We start from the raw sequence: 17,699 nt of genomic DNA on the forward strand, positions 1-17,699 counted from the left end.
AGGCAGAGAAAATAGCAGCTTAAAGACCCCAAGGTGGGAAGGGTCCTGGTGTGCATTCATGCTGTGACAGATCATAATATTTTTTCATTAAAAAATTTTTTAATGTTTATTTATTTTTAAGAGAGAAAGTGTGAGCAGGGGAGGGGCAGAGAGAGACGGAGACACAGAATCCGAAGCAGGCTCCAGGCTCCAAGCTGTCAGCCCAGAGCCTGACGCAGGGCTTGAACCCATGAACTGTGAGATCATGTCCTGAGCCTAAGTTGGATGCTTAACCACCCAGGTGCCCTGATTATAATAATAATATTAATAATACAGACCGAATGTTTCTTCTTTCAGCTTCTGGAACACTCCAAGTTATTTTCTGCCTTTGTACATTCTATTCCCTTACTGGATCACTCTGGCCCCTGCTCTTAATCTGGATGACTCCTCATTTTTCAGGTCTGAATCCAAACATCCCTTCTTCAGAGAAGTGTTCCCCACCTGTCCAATCTAAGGCAGGTCTTCCTCATGGTTTTCTCTAATAACACTTGCTTTTGCCTTCACAAAGGGGAATTATTTATATGTTGTATTAGCCAGGGTCCTCCAGATCATGTATATACATATACATACATATATGCATGTGTGTACAAATACATATATACATGCATATATGTATAGATGTATATGTAAGAGAAAGAGAGAGAGAGAGAGAGAGATTGAGTGATTGATTGATTATAGGAATTGGTTCACAGGATTATGGAGGTTGAGAAGTCCCATGCTCTGCTCTCTGCAAACTAGAGAATCAGGAAAGCTGGTGGTATAATTCAGTCCAAGTTCAAAGCCCCAGGAATGGGGGGTGGACAGGTGAGAGCAGTGGTTTACCTGTCCAAGTCTGAAGGCCCGAGAACCAGGAGTAATGATGTTCAAGGGCAGGAAAGATTGACATCCCAGCTCCAGCAAAGAGCAAATTCATCCTTCTTCCGCCTTCTTATTCTGTTCAGGCCCCCAGCAGATTGGATGGTACCCACCCCCACTGGTGAGAGCTATCTTCTTTAGTCAGTCTATTGATTCAAATGTTGATCTCTTCCAGAAACTCCCTCACAGACACACCCAGAAATAATGTTTTACCAGCTATCAGGACAACCCTTGGCCCAGTCAACTTGGCATAAAATGGCCCATCACATATATGTGTTTATTTTACACATAGAAAGCATTCAAGATAATTGCTGAATGAGTGAACCATGAATGGATTGTAATACAGTTTTCCACAAAGCACGCAAACCAGGCAGGCTGAGAATTGGGAAAATGGTGGGGATGGAATACAAAGGAAAGAAAGTTATCGAGACAAAGAAGGATTTAAGGAAGAAGGGAAGAAGGTGGAAGGGAAGTCTGCTGAGAGAAGCCAAGCAGAGGGGCTAGGTTAGGGCAGAAGTGGCAGAGAGCAGGCCTGCACAGGGGCACAGAACGTCTGATACCAAAACAGCTGCTACATTGCAGGCCGCCTGCCAGCAAAGGCTTCAGCACCACTTAGAGGGATGGGGTCATGCAGCCTGAGATGCAAAGCCTGAAGGGCCCACCCTGGTCACCTGCTACCTACCACAGAATGCCCCTGTGTATAAACACGCTCAGCAATGGACGGGGTGGGGTGCTCACTTCCAGACTTAGTCATGCATGGACCTGCACACAATGAGTCTTCCCAACTCAAAGCATCCATTCTTCCTGGGCCAGTGGCCAAACCAGTTATCCTCTGCTCACCCACCCCCAGGACAGGTTCCAGTTTGTCAACATCTCCTTTGCAGGGAGATGCAACAGCACCCACTGTACCAGACATGGCTAAAGCCTGATGCCCTGGGACAACCGTGACATTTGGAACTGTGATGGCATGACCTTCTCAAGGCCTTTGAAACTGATAAACCTGCCAGCTGGGAGAAGGCTGGGGATGGCTTTGAGCCCGCCTGCTTTGACAGGAGAGGTTACAGCAGATGCTCTTGTATTTCATTGTGTGGCAAATGAATGCTAGGTGGGAGGAGAGGAAAATAGAATGCGGGAAAGGGTGCAAGCCTTTCTGGGCGGCCCCAACAGATGGGGCCATACAGAATGAGATAACACAGCTTCCAATCTCAGGGCCAGCTGCTGAGGCGTGACTTCTTTCTTAACGGAAAGAGAAGAAACTCTCCTTGAAATGAGAAATACAAATCAGACAAATGTGCCCAAGGAGAGCTTGAGGATTGAATGCCCCCACAGGGCTCTTTGGGGAGCCAGCTAGTTCGATTGAAAATGTCACTGCAGGTGGAAGCAGGTTCCTTGTTACCTGCTTAGATTGGCTGGAAACCAGACCCTGCGCATTCTGTGTGCACCTTCCGTAGGCACGGGGCGCCTGCATCTCTGATTGATGTCACTTCAGACAGCTTTCTCCTTGGAGCTATTATCTCCCCAATTTTCTGTTGCCAAAAAAATAACTAAAGGGCTCTGGTACCCTCCTTCCCTAAGACATCTTTCTTTTAATGTACCCATAAAAGTATATCTTAAAACGAAGTTGCTCAGTTTTCAACATGTGGATAATTGATTTGTTACAACTCACAAAAGAGCATTTGTCATTTCGAAACAACCAGGACCTATGTGCTTCTTCCTCCCGAGATGAGCGTGGAGGCACTTGACTTATTGCTGCCATTAAATTGAAGTGTTTGCCTGATTATTTGGTATTTCAGAATTCCTTATAAATCACCGCCTTATTTGGGTGATTACAATTTTAAAAAGAGACGCTTGATTTATAGGCAACATCAGGGAGGAGGAGGGGGGAAGAGGGACGGGCCAGGAGCTACAGCAGTGGCAAGAGGCTTGATGAAGATGCAATTGGAACCATCTGTTTGATACATTGCCCCCTCTGCACACACTTCAGCCTAGGAATATGCCTATGCCTGGGAGATTTTCATTACCAGGCGCTTTAGCAGATAAATACAAGAAGGGGAACGTGGAGGACAGGGAGGGCTGGTGCCCAGGGCTCTTTGCAGATTGGGATGTGCAATTCCATGTAGGATTCTGGATTCCCTGTCAGTTGGGGGGTAAAAGCGAGTGATGCTCCAAAGTGAAATTCACTCTATTGTGATGCATGAGCAAGCTATGGGGTCTAAGTCCATGTTCACGGAGGAAATGGGTGAGCTGGAGAGCTGGTTCCAGCGGACACAGCTGGACTCTGAAATGCAACAGAGTGGAAAATGACTTCTTAGGCCCCAGTGAGTCCATCAATCAACTGCATTTATTGGCAGCAAAGGGGGGCAGATGGATGCAGTAGGCATGTAGGAGGAACCCAGGGATGATTGGACGTGTTGCCCACCCTGGATAAACTTGGTCTATCTAACAAGGAGGACCAGAGTGACACGTAGATTGTCCCCATCGGGTTAAAAATTCCTACAAAATGAGTCATGGGGTGGTTATGCATACATGGCACTTGGTTCATAAATACCTCTCCCAACTAGAAGTCAGTCTCTAAAATTTCTTTCCAAACCCTACTCCAGCAGGGAGAAGTCAGGGTTGAGTTTCAAATGCCCCAGCAGAAGGACCCTACCTGGTGACATATGTTCAGTGCTATATTTTTTAAATTGGAGTACGTACAGACACTCAGGTGGCTGAGATGTGAGAGAGTCCAAACCTAGTCCTATCGGAATATGTCAAGAAAATGGGGCATTCTGCACAGAAAAGCGAAGGGATGTGAGAGCTCATGCATATCTGAAATGCTGTCATAGGATGGAGGAAGTAGCTTTATTTTATACTCGCTTCAGAGAGAAGAGTGAAGATTGCTGATGGTGAGCTACAGAGAGGCAGATTTCAGGTCAACATAATCTAGCAATTAGTGCTCGGTGAGTATAGAGAAGTAGTAGATGGTGAGCTCCCTGCCATGGGAGGTGTTAAAGGACAGTCAGGTGGCCATGGTAGAGTCACTGTTCAGAGGATTCTGACCTCGGTGGGAAGCAACGCTAGATGCAATTTAAGGTCTCTCGTCACTGTAAGATCATAAGACTCAGAGACTTGAATTCACGTTCAAGTGTGAATTGTTAATAAGTTCTTTCCAGAAAGTATATTGTATTTAAACCAGAATTTATAAAAAGTGATGTATGTATTAATGGAACCATATGTGCCCTAACATGAGAAATGGATATGACTAAGGACGTCCATTTCAGCACTGACGCTGGTGTCCTAAACTGGAAGGCAACAACACAGAAGGATTAAGAACAAATACGTTGGCATCAGCCAGTGGTTATAAGTTCTGCTTCTAGCACTTGCCAGCTATATGGTCTAGGAAAAGTGACTTAAACTTTCTGGCCTTCATTTGTTTTGGTTTTTTTTTGTTGTTGTTGTTTTGGTCAAGTGAGGATCCTAATGGTGCCACTCAGGTAGGGACACTATGACGATTTGATGATGTAACTTCTGCAAAGAATTTAGCACAGTGCCTGTTGTATAGCAAGCCCTCAATCATGATAAGGTATTAAGAGGAGTATTGCATTTTCTTAATTTAAGATGCACAATTTTCTGTATCTTAATGTTTCTGAAATCAGAACATGTCTTATAATAGATATTCACATTCAATATATTATCTCTCTCTCTCTCTCTCTCTCTCTCTCTCTCTCACACACACACACACACACACACACACACACACACACGGCTATTCTAAACACAAGGTGCACCTTACAAATGACAACATCTTAGAATCAAGGACTGAATTCACCTTCATGCATCTTTTCATGGCTACCAGCCTAAAGTCCTGCCAGGAGAATAATACAAAAGATCTGCTAAACTTTTTCTACATCCATGCAGGGAGCACATTCAGAATTTAGCCAACAATATAGGCTACCATTTATCTTGCTCTTTCTGGGTACCTGGTTGTGGTTCTATACTAGACGGTCACACGTACATCATCTCATTTAATTCTCATGTCACCTGAGTGAAGGCAGCATGATGATCCTGATCTGGACACTGAGGCATGCTGGTCTGGTAGGCTAGTCCTAAAGCACGGAGCTAGGGAATGGAGCATTTGGTTCTTTGACTTCATTGCCCAAGCTAATACCCAGGATGTTATAAGAAAGATGGGGAATTATAGTTCGTCTTAACTTTCAGAGTTTTAACTCCCAGGCTAACACCTCATATGTGGCTTTTAACAAATAGTGATTCCCTGGGGGTTGGGAGAGGTGTGTGGGGAAAGGGAGTAATACAGGCTCCAGTGGCCCATCCTGCACTGGCCCTTCACTACCTCGTGAAGGCGTTGGCGGGGGGGGGGGGGGGGGGGCTTCCCTAGGCCAAGCATGCCGGTAGTTCCCCAACAGCCTCCCAAGACAGCATTTACCACTTTGGCAAACCTCTCAGTCCAGGGACTGGTCCTCGGCCTCATCATAGGCCTAGAAACAGAATTTTTGTCAGTCCCAGAGCAAAAAAGACTCAGGCCGATTCAGACTAACGCTCTAAGCTGGTGGTCATCGTGTTAATTTGCAGCGGGAGCTGTGTGGCCTGGGTGTGGGCCTGATTTGACTCTGTGTCCCTGGAAACAGCCAAATTGCCAGCAAGTGGCTCAGGGAGCATAGAGTCATGGTAGAGTGACAGAAGGCCTGATGCCTCATCCCCTAGAGGGACGGCCTGGCAGAGGATCAGACTCAGGGGCAGGCCTGGCCTACTCTCTCCCCCCTGCACAGGGCCCTGCTACCTTGGCCCTTGTGGCCACTTTGGGGGGCTTTCCTGAGCTGTCGCTCTCCTTCTGATAGTGCACCGCTTCCCAGAGGTCACAGACTCCATGTCAGGCTGCGTGTCTGAAGTGATGTTGCTGAGCTCTACCTGATCACTGCCCAACCCCCCACACATCCTGAGCACACTGCCCCTCCCCCAACACGTACCTGGAGGCCACCGTCACCTGGAAGAGCAGACGGGGCAGGGGTGAGGGGCGGCTCAACAGCCAGAGTCTGCAGTACCAAGGAGGGGCTCCTAGGGTCTCAGCCTGTTTCCCACCGCCGCGGCCCTGCTGGGTGCAGCCAAACTACAAGCCCCGGGCCCATCCCATCCTACCAGAGTAGATATCAGTAACTGTAGCTACACCATCCTCAGCCTGGAGGTAAGCTGTCTTGCCCCAGCCCTCAGGTGTATATGACAGATGAGCCGTGAGGAGGAGCTCTCCAAGCCCAGTTCACAGCCCCCTGCATCCATTGTCCCTGAGGGGCGTCTCCCAACCCTCACCCTGGAGTCTGCCCTGTTCCCTGCAAGGTATGCCAGTCTTCCCCCAGGCCTGAGGCCAACCCTGAGCCTCAACAGCTGCCAAGTTCCTGCAGCCACTCAACCTCAGGAGTGATTCTGGTCCCTGAGGCTCCCCGTGGCCCCCTGGTACTACCTGAACTCTGAGAATGGACGTTTCATCTGGGTAATAATAAAAAGACACTAATAGTACTAGTAATAGCATCTAGTATCATATCAATATTTACCATATGCCAGGCACCTTGCTAAATGCTTTACATGCATTAGAATCTCATTTATTTTATTTTATTTTATTTTATTTTATTTTATTTTATTTTGTTTTGTTTTGTTTTGTTGTATTGTATTGTATTGTATTGTATTGTATTGTATTGTATTATTTTATTTTTGAGAGAGAGACCAGGCACAAGTGAGTGAGGGCAGTAAGAGAGAGGGGGAGAGAGAGGGAATCCCACAAGGAGCAGAAGGAGAGAGAGAGGGAGAGAAAGAAGTGGGGCTTATGCTCACCCAGTGCAGGGCTCATGTTCACCTGACAGGGGACTCAAACTCACAAACCGTGAGATCATGACCTGAGCCAAAGTCAGTTGCTTAACTAGAATCTCATTTAATCCTTCTAACAACCCCTAGAATCTCATTTAATCCTTCCAACAACCCTAAGAGGTTGGTGTTGGCCGCAGTTCATGGATGAGAGAACTGAAAAGCCAAGAGTAGAATCCTCAGTGTCACACAAATATGTCACAGCTAATATGTGGCGGGATCAGGACTTGAACTGAGGCCTGTCTGACTCGAGAGCTCGTGGCTGCAAGCACTAGTCCATTTCCTGCCCCTCCAGGAGTGCCACCTGCCTGGTGGCACTGGCCAGTATGCTGTCGTGGAAGGAGTAGTGGGAGGCTTTATCTCTTCTGTAACTTATTCAAAGGGCTAAGAAGAAAACAGCCGTAGCTCATGGGATGGGAGTAATAGAGGGTGCTATTTAGATGGGGTGATCAGAGTGGAAGTCCGTCAGTGTCCCTATACCTTCATATGGACGATCGAACTCTTCTTAGTTCTGCATATATTGCTATGCGAAAGCACTTTCAGTCCTATTTCAGCCAAATTGTCACCCCTTAAAGCTTTCCAATAGGAGAACTCTGGAACCACTCTACTCTGATTCCACCATCATTACTTAAGGCTAAGACCACTCCCAGATGAACCTGCCCACCCAGACGGCCTCCTGGTGCCAACATCTGGCCTCCCTGGAACCACTCTCCCGGCCAGGACAACTTTCACCTGGCTTGGTCTCATGCCCTGGCTAGTGGGACTCTTCTGCCCCTGCCTCCCCCCACCGCTTCCCAGCCCACTGGCTTCCGGCATTTTCTGCACTCGGGCTGCCCCTTGTGGAGCCATCTCCATTACACACGCAAAGAGCTCCTTCCTTCTCATGGTTCACTGGCATGGCATCCCAAAAGAAATTACAGTGAGAAAAAATAAAACTATGGTTTTAAGATTTCCTGGAATAATTCAAAGGAAGATTATGCTAAGTATAAGAAAAAATAAAATCTTTTCATCAAAGGAACATCGTTAGAATTTTCTGCATCATTTAAACCTCTGCAATGATTTAAACCAGTGGATTTATTTTTAAAAAAATAAATAAAATAATGATAGTAATGTGACTGCCATTCTAAAAGCACACAAAATGTGTTTAAGCAAATGCCTGGGAAGCTGCTGAAGATGTCTTCTGATGGGTCCTTCTCTTCCAACACTGACAGGGACTGATAATCATGGTTTTCCAAATAAGCAGCATGAAAAGGGACTAAGCCAGAAAACCTCGACCAAGGACTGTGGCATGCACACAAGGGAAATGAGGAGAGGCCATAGAAGATCACAAGAGGATGGCAGGTCTGTTCAACAGATATATTTTAAGCACCTACTGGATGCCAGGCCCTTATTAGGCACCTACTGGATGCCAGGCCCTGTGCCAGACATTTCTGATACAGCGATATAAAATGACCTGGTCCCTGGCCTCAGGCAGTTCCTAGTGTGGTGGGGGTGACAGACCCGTACGTCAGCTGCTACCGCTGTGATGAAAGCATAGGGCACCTGTGACACACACAGGCAGCCACTCTGGTGTTCAATTTCTAACTCTGAGTCAGTTGGGAAAGTCACTGAACCTTTGTGCCTCCTTTTCCTCATATAGAAAATGAGGCCATACTGCAAAGTATTAGTGGGCTCAGGTGTGTAAAGGGTCCAGAAGAGTGCCTGCTTCGTGCTGTGTGGGCTGGCCATTAGTGTTGTTGTTATAATAGACAGGACACCCAGTCTGGCCCCCATCCCCTCACCCATGACCACCAAAGGCAAGGTTTGGGGAAGGTTTGGTGAGCTGTGTTATCAGGAATAGAGTAGTTGGCCAAAAGGAGGAGGAGAAGAGGGAATAGAATGGGCGAAGCGGAGGCACTGAAGAATATGTTGTATGTGGGAGCTGATGGACAGTGAGATTTGGAGTGGAAAGTAGCAGCAATACAGCAGGGAGGTACTAAAGGGTCAGCTCTAGGGGAATCTTCTTTGTCATGCTGAGGAACTTATTTTTGTTTGTGTGTTGGAACCTGAAAAAGAGCTTTGCATAGGGAGAGGCTAGAAGTCGGGTCAGCCAATAGATATTTGATGGATCTTCCTCCTAAGAAGTGAGGACACAAAGTAGGATGGATTAAGAAAGAGAATCAAAAAATACTTAGGATTTCCAGTTTAAGATGGTGGACTGGATACACGCATTTTTATCTCTGTTCCCTTCTGAAACCCCACTGAAACAACAGTAAATTATTTCTTAAGTATAAATCCTCAAGGCAAAGGGAATAGATAAAAAGTCAATAGCAATAAACTTTTAGAAATCTGAAAGCAGACAACTAGTCTGTAATTGATGAGCAAATCCAATGAAACTGGATTCCACCCAGGCAACGAGCAAAGCCAGACCACACCTGATCTGCACCCAGAAGCCCCATAGGCGGAGGCACTGGGACCTCTGCCAGGGGCTCCGATGTGAAGACTCACTGCATGTACCTTTACAGAGCAGGGAGACTCAGTCCCAAGCCGAATGACAACCCGCATGCCCCCTGAAGCATCATCCCTAGCCTCTCAGACAGCACTACCCATAAAAACACAGTGTGAACCACGTACATAATTTTACATTTTCTAGTATCCTCATTTAAAAAAAAAAAAAAGGAAAAAGAAACAGGTCAAATTAACTTCACTTTAAAAAAATTTTTTTAACATTTATTTGTTTTTGAAACAGAGAGAGAGAGAGAGGGAGGGAGAGCATGCGCGGGGAGGGCAAAGAGAGAGAGAGAGAGGGAGATACAGAATCCGAAGAAGGCTCCAGGTTCTGAGCTGTCAGCACAGAGCCCAATGCCGGGCTCCAACTCATGAGCTGCGAGATCATGACCTGAGCCGAAGTCAGACACTGAACCTACTGAGCCACTCAGGTGCCCCTCAAATTAACTTTAATAATGTACATTATTTAACCCAATATTTCCAAAATATTATCATCATAAGAAAATTATTGATTTTACATTCTTAATTTTCAAAGTACAGTGTGTACTTGACACTTGAAGAATAGACATCAGTTTGTTTGTTTTTTCATTTTAATTCCACTGTAGTTAACATACAGGGTTATATTAGTTTCAGGTGCACAATGTAGTGATTCACCGCTTCCATATGTTACTCTGTGCTCACCGTGATAAGTCTACTCTTAATCCCCAGCAACTATTTCCCCCATACCCACCCCCAGCTCCCCTCTGGTAAGCCTCTGTTCTCTGTAGTTAAGAGTCTGTGTTTTTGGTTTGTCTCCTTTCCCCCCTTTTTTAATTTTGTTTCTTAAATTCCACATGTGAGTGAAATCATATGGTATTTGTTATTTCTCATTTCTCTTAGCATTATACCCTCTAGATCCATCCACATTGATGCAAATGGCAAGATTTCATTCTTTTTATGGCTGAATTTTATTCTACTGAAAGTGTAGATCTTTATTCATCTATCAGTGGATACCTGGGCTGCTTCCATTACTTGGCTATTATAAATAATGCTGCAATAAACATAGGGGTACATATATCCCTTCAAATTAGTGTTTTCTTATTCTTAAGGTAAATACTCACTAGTGTAATTACTGGATCATAGGGTAGTTCTATTGTTAATTTTTTGAGGAACCTCCATACTGTTTTCTAGAGTGGCTGCACCAGCTCACATTCCCACCAACAGTGCACAAGCGTTCCTTTTTCTCCACATCCTCACCAACACTTGTTGTTTCTTGAGTTTTTTATTGTAGCCATTCTGACAGGTGATATCTCAGTGAAGTTTTGATTTGCATTTCCCTGACGATGAGTGATGTTGAGCATCTTTTCATGTGTCTGTTGGCCATCTGTATGCCTTCCTTGGAGAAATGTGTGTTCATGTCTTCTGGCTGTTATTTAATTGAATTATTTGTTTTTTGGGTGTGGAGTTTCATAAGTTCTTTACATATTTTGAATATAACCTTTTATCAGATATGTCATTTGTAAATATCTTCTCCCATTCAGTAGTTTGTCTTTAAGTTTTGTTGGTTGTTTCCTTTGCTGTGCAGAAGCTCTTATTTTGATGTAGTCCCAATAGTTTATTTTTGCTTTTGTTTCCCTTGCCTCAGGAGACATCTAGAAAAATGTTGCTACAGCCGATGTCAGAGAAATCACTGCCTGTTTTCTTGTAGGATTTTTTATGATTCCAGGTCTCAAATTTAGGTCCTTAATCCATAGTTTATTTTTTGTGTGTGGTGTAAGACAGTGGCAGTTTCATTCTTTTGCATGTTGCTATCCAGTGTTCCCAACACCTTTTGTTGAAGAGACTGTCTTTTTCCCATTGCATATTCTTGGCCTCCTTTGATTAAGATTAATTGACCATATAATTTTGGATTTATTTGTTCCATTGATCTGTGTGTCTATTTTTGTGCTAATACCATACCGTTTTGATTACTACAGCCTTATAATATAACTTAAAGTCAGAATTGTGATGCCTCCAGCTTTGCTTTTCTTTTTCAAGATTGCTTTGGCTATTCAGGGTCTTTTGTGGTTCCATACAAACTTCAGGATTGTTTGTTCTGGCTCTGTGAAAAATGCTGTTGGTATTTTGATAGGGATTGCATTAAATCTGTAGATTGCTTTGGGTAGTATAAACATTTTAACAATATTTGTTCTACAAATCCATGAGCATGGAATGTCTTTCCATTTCATTGAGTTGTCTTCAGTTTCTTTCATCAATGTTTTATAGTTTTCAGAGTATAGGTCTTTGGTTAAGTTTATTACTAGGTACCTTATTGTTTTTGGTGCAGTTGTAAATGGGCTTGTTTATTTCTCTTTCTGCTGCTTCATTATTAGTGGATAGAAATGCAATGGATTTCTGTACATGGATTTTATATCTTGCAACTTTACTAAATTCATTTATCACTTCTAGTAGTTTTTGGTGGAGTCTTTAAGTTTTTCTGGGTATGGTAGCAGGTCATCTGCAAAAGTGAAAGTTTCACTTCTTCCTTACCAACTTTTATTTATTTTTGTTGTCTGATTACTGTATCTAGGACTTCCAGTACTATGTTGAATAAAAGTGGTGAAAGTGAACATCCTTGTCTTGTTCCTGATCTTAGGGGGAAAACTCTCAGTTTTTCCTCATTTAGTATGATGTTTGCTGTGGGTTTTTCATATATGGGCTTTATTACATTGAGCTATGTTCCCTCTAAACCTACCTTGTTGAGAGTTTTTATCATGAATGGATGATGTACTTTGTCCAATATTTTTTCAGCTTCTATTGAATTGATCGTATGGTTTTTATCCTTTCTCTTATTGACGTGATGTATCACATTGATTGATTTATGAATATTGAACTACCTTTGCATCCCAGAAATAAATCCCTCTTGATCTTGGTGAATGATATTTTTAATGTATTGTTGGATTTGGTTTGCTCATATTTTGTTGAAGATTTTTGTATCTATGTTCATCAGAGATTTGCGGATGTAGTTCTCTTCTTTCGTGGTGTTTTCTTTATCTGGTTTTGGTATCAGGGTAATGCTGGCCTCATAGAATGAATTTGGAAGTTTTCCGTCCTCTTCTACTTTTTGGAAAAGTTTGAGAGTAGGTATGAACTCTTATTTAAATGTTTGGTAGAATTTATCTGTGAAGCTTTCTGGTCCTGGACTTTTGTTTATTGGGGAAGTTTTGATTACTGATTCAATTTCACTGCTGTCAATTGGTCTGCTCAAATTTTCTATTTCTTCCTGCTTCAGTTTTGGTAGGTTATATGTTTCTAGGAGTTTATACATTTCTTATAGTTTGTCCAGTTTGTTGGCATATAGATTTTCTTACAGTCCTTTGTATTTCTGTGGTATCAGTTATTTCTCCTCTTTCATTTGTGATTTTATCTATTTGTGTCATCTTTCTCTTTTTTTGATAAGTCTAGCTAAAAGTTAATTGATTTTGTTGATCTTTCCAAATACCAACTCCTGGTTTCACTGATCTGTTCCTTTTTAGTCTCTATATCATTTATTTCGGCTTAATCTTTATTATTTCCTTCCTTTTGGTGGGTTTGGGTTTTGTTTGTTGTTCTTTTTCTGTCTCCTTTTAGGTGTAAGGTTAGGTAGTTTATTTGAGATTTTTCTTGATTCTTGAGGTAGTCCTCTATTGCTGTAAACCTCCCTCTTAGAATTGCTTTTGCTGCATCCCAAAGATTTCGGACTGTTGTGTTTCATTTTCATTTGTCTCCATGTAATTTTTGATTTCTCCTTTTATTTCTTAGTTAACTCATTCATTATTTCGTACTGTGTTATTTAACCTCCATGTATTTGTGTTTTTTTCTAGATTTTTTTCTTATGGTTGATTTCTAGTTTCATAGTGTGGTGGTCAGAACAGATGCATGGTGTGACTTCGATCTTTTTGAATTTGTCAAGGTTTAGTTTTGTGGCCTAATATGTGATCTATTCTGGAGAATGTTCCATCTGCATTTGAAAAGAATGTGTATTCTGCTGTTTTAGGATGGAATGTTCTGAAAATATCTGTTAAATCCAGGTGGTCCAGTGTGTCATTCAAAGCCACTGTTTCCTTGCTGATTTTGTGTTTGGATGATCTGTCTGTTGATTTAAGTGGAATGTTAAAGTTCCCAATATTATTGTTTACCATCAGTTAGTTCCTTTATGTTTGTTATTAACTATTCTATGTGTTTGGGAGCTCCCATGTTGGCTGCATAAATTTTTATAATTGTTATATCTTCTTGTTGGATTGTCCCTTTTATTATTATGTGATGTCTTTCTTTGTCTCTTGTTACAGTCTTTGTTTTAAAGTCTTTTTTTTCTGATAGAAGTATTGCTACCTCAGCTTTCTTTTGGCAATCATTTGCATGATAAATGTTTCTCTATCCCCTCATTTTCTATCTGCATGTGTCGGTAGGTCTGAAATGAGTCTCTTGTAGGTAGCATATAGATGGGTCTTGTTTTTTTAATCCATCTCGTCACCCTATGTTTTTTGACTAGAGTGTTTAGTCCATTTGCATTCAAAGTAATTATTGATAGGTATGTATTTATTGCCATTTTGTTATTTGTTGGTGGTTGTTTTGTAGCTCTTCTCTGATTGTTTTTCTCTTGTTCTCTTCTCTCATGGTTTGCTGGCTTTCTTTACTGACATACTTGGACTCCGTTTTCTTTATTCTTTGTGTATCTATTACCGATTTTTGATTTGTGGTTACCATTAGGTTCGTATATAACATCTTCTGTGTATAGCTGTCTATATTAAGTTGATGGTCACTTAAGTTGAACCCATTCTTTGCTCCTTTCCCCCAACCTCACATTTTAGATATAAGTGTCATCTTTATATCCTTTTGTTTTGTGAGTACTTCAACTGACTTTAACAGATACACTTCCTTTTACTGCTTTCGTGCTTCCTACTTTTCTTACTCTTACTTATGGTCTTTGCTTTCCACTCAGAGTCCCCTTTAACATTTCTTGTATGATTGGTTTAGTGGTCATGAACTCCTTTAGCTTTTGTTTGTCTGGGAAACTCTTTAGCTCTCCCTCTATTCTGAATGATAGCCTTGTTGGTTAGAGTATTCTTTTTTTATTCTTTTTTAATTTTTTTCATTTGAGAGAAAGAGAGTGAGAGCGAGCACATGAGTGGGGGAGAGGAGCAGGGGGAGAGAGAGAGAGAGAGAAAGAGAAAGAGAGAATCTCAAGAAGTCTCCATGCTCAGCTCAGAGCCCAACACAGGGATCCTCTCACAACCCTGGAATCAGGACCTGAGCTGAAATCAAGAGTCAGATGCTCAACCGACTGAGCTACCCAGGTGCCTCTGGATAGAGTATTCTTAACTGCAGATTTTCCCTTTTCAGCACTGTGCATATATCTTGCCACTCCCTTGTGGCCTGCAAAGTTTCTGCTGAGAAATCCACTGATAGCGTTATGGGGCTCCTGTAAGTCCCATTTGTATGCAATGATCTTCTTTTCTCTTGCTGCTTTTAAAATTCTCTTTTTGTCATGATTTTTTGCCACTTAATTACTTTGTGTCTTGCTGTGGACCTTCTTGGGTTGATTTTGTTGGGCATCTCTGTGCCTCCTGAATCTGGATATGTTTCCTTCTCCAGAGTCAGGAAATTTTCAAATGTGATTTCTTCAAATAAATTGCCCCCTTTTCTCTTTTTCTAGGACTCCTATGTGAATGTTATTATGCTTGATGGAGTCGTTGAGTTCCTTAAGTCTATTCTTGTTTTGCATAATTTCTTTTTCTCTCACCTGTTCCCAGTTGATTACTTTCCAATACTCTGTCCTCCTGGTTGCTAATTCATTCTTCTGCATTCTCTAGCCTGCTGTTTATTCCATCAAGTGTATTTTTAGTTTCATTTATTGTGTTCTTCATCTCTGATTAGTTCTTTTTTATCTCTTTGTTAAGGGTCTCACGTCCTCCACTCTTTTCTCACATCTAGCGAGTATCTTTATTATTATTGCTTTAAATTCTCTATCAGGCATATTACTTATCTGTTTTGCTTAGTTTTCATGCTGTGGTTTTGTCCTATTCTTTTGGTTTGTTTGTTTTTAATATTTATTTATTTTTGAGAGAGACAGAGACAGAGTGTGAGCGGGGAAGGGGCAGAGAGAAAGGAAGACAGAATCCAGAGCAGCCTCCAGGCTCTGAGCAAGCTGTCAGCACAGAGCCTGACATGGGGCTCGAACTCACAAACTGTGAGATCATGACCTAAGCTGAAGTCAGACACTTAACCAACTGAGCCACCCAGGCTCTCCCGTTTTGTCCTATTCTTTCATTTGGGACATATTCTTCTGTCTCTTCCTTTTGTCTCTGTGTTTAGATGTGTTAGGAAGGTCAGCTATGTCTCCTGCTCTTGAAAGTAATGGCCTTGTGAAGAAGAGGTCCTACAGTGCCCTGTTTACCAGAACTTGGTGCTTCAGGCATGTCTCCTATGTGTGTTGTGTGTGCCTTGGTGTTGTGTCTTGGCCATTTTTTCCTTCAGTCCATTGGTCTGCAAAGACTCTCTTTGTTGTTGTTAGTGTTTGATCCGTGTTGTGTTAGTGGACCAATTGTAACAAGGTGCGTGCCAGCCTTCATGGGGAGGTGACCCGCCAGTGCCTCCAGTTGAGGCCCCACAGAGCATGCAGGTTGAGAGATATGGTCTCTGCAAGGTTTGTGGGTGGTCTTCTCAGGGAGGGGACCTTCAGCACCGGGGACTGAGGCAAGCATGACTGGGAAGGGTGGATCCATGGAAGTGTGGTTGGGAGTAGGGGCGGGGGTGGGGGTGGGGGTTGTGGTGCAGATCTTGGTGTAAGCAAGTTAGGTTGTGAGGGTCAGCACCGAGCTGGTTCCTGCAAGTGGCCGTGTGTTCATGCTGAGGGTGGGGGAGGGAAATGGCACCTACCAGCTCCTATGCTCCTGGAGGAGTCTCCCGGCAAACCCTGCCCCCCCCACCCCAGGACACACTCTGAGATGAATAAATAACCCTCCGGTATCCTTCTAGTTTTTCAAACTACTGCTTCTAGGCCATGTCTCTGTGGGTTGTTTGTCATGCTATGTCTGTAAGGACTATGTCGTCCTATGTCTGTGGACTCAGCTTCCTCTCACCCTCCAGGCTCTCCCAGAGTCAAACCTGATGATTTTTAAGGTTCCGGGATTTAAGTCCTGTGCGTTAAAATTCAGCACCTCTGGTTTTCAAAGCCAAATTCTATGGGGGTTCATCTCCATGCAGGCTCCCTGGCACGAAGGTCTGTTTCTCTCCCCTCTCCATGCCGGCAGCAACCTCTCCGGGACCACTCTGGTCAGTTTAGCTCCGCACTACATCTCTGTTCTTCTCACCCTCTTCCACGTGGCCTTCTCTCTACCTTTAGTTGTGGCGTTTGTTCTGCCAGACTTTGGGTCATTTTCTGGGCTATTTACACTGATGTGAGTGTTATCTCATTGTATCCGTGGGACAAGGTGAGCTTAGGATCCTCCTACTCAGCCGTCTTCCCCACTACTCTGGTACACGTTAATTTGAACACTTAATTTTCATTGAAAATACTTGATCTATGTTTAGATTTCATAAAACCTACAATTTAGAAAATAGATCCACATACCTAAGTTTTCCAAAATACGGAACAGTTTCCCAATACCAAACAGAATGTGCAGTTTTAAGAACAAGTTAAAATTAAAAATTGAATTTAATTAAGTTCCTCCATTACACTAGCCGCATTTTAAGTGCCGATAGCCCAATGTGGCCAGAGGCTACTGTTGGATCTCTGGGTTAAGGGACACCAAGTCCATTTAATACCAGGGGCACCATACTAAAAAACAGACAGATTAGAAAAGTGTTTACACACTGGCTGTTGAGACTTCCAGCCTTTTTCTCCACATGGATTCTAGTAATTGCTATTAAGTTAGACTCATACCCTCTAGGCAGGAAACTGGAAGACTATTCTCTAGGAAATCTGACCAGTCTAAAAGGAAGGCTCAAACCTATGATATCACTAGATCCACCTAAATAATCCAGCACAACGACCCTATGTTGACGCCCAGGGTTGGTAAGTCCCAGTTATGAATAAAGACAGACAGATAAGAATCCACAAATGTGTGAGGAATGTCCCCACCCTGGAGACAGACTAAAACAAATGGGAAAAATGTGTTTCCCATGTGAGGGACAGAGACTATACAGGAAAAAGAAAATATCCAGGTGCCTATTGATAATAACCCTAGAGAGGTATGTGAAGATTCTGAATCCACTAAATTAGAAAAAGATGCTATTGTGAAGCACTATTCAGAAAACAGACAAGTATGAGCTCTCAGAAATTCACAGAAACCTGTGAGCGGAAGTGAAATATTTAACACAAGGTCTGGAAGATAACAATTGAGTAAATCACCCAGAAAGTACAGCAAAAAGATAAGGAGATGGAAAATGAGAGAGAGAAGGTGAAAAAATTAGCAGATCATCTCAGAAGATCTGGTAGCTGACAAATAGGAATTGTAGATTTAAAG

Source organism: Panthera uncia, chromosome D1 (assembly GCF_023721935.1).
Source record: "Panthera uncia isolate 11264 chromosome D1, Puncia_PCG_1.0, whole genome shotgun sequence".
NCBI classification, from domain to species: Eukaryota; Metazoa; Chordata; class Mammalia; order Carnivora; family Felidae; genus Panthera; species Panthera uncia.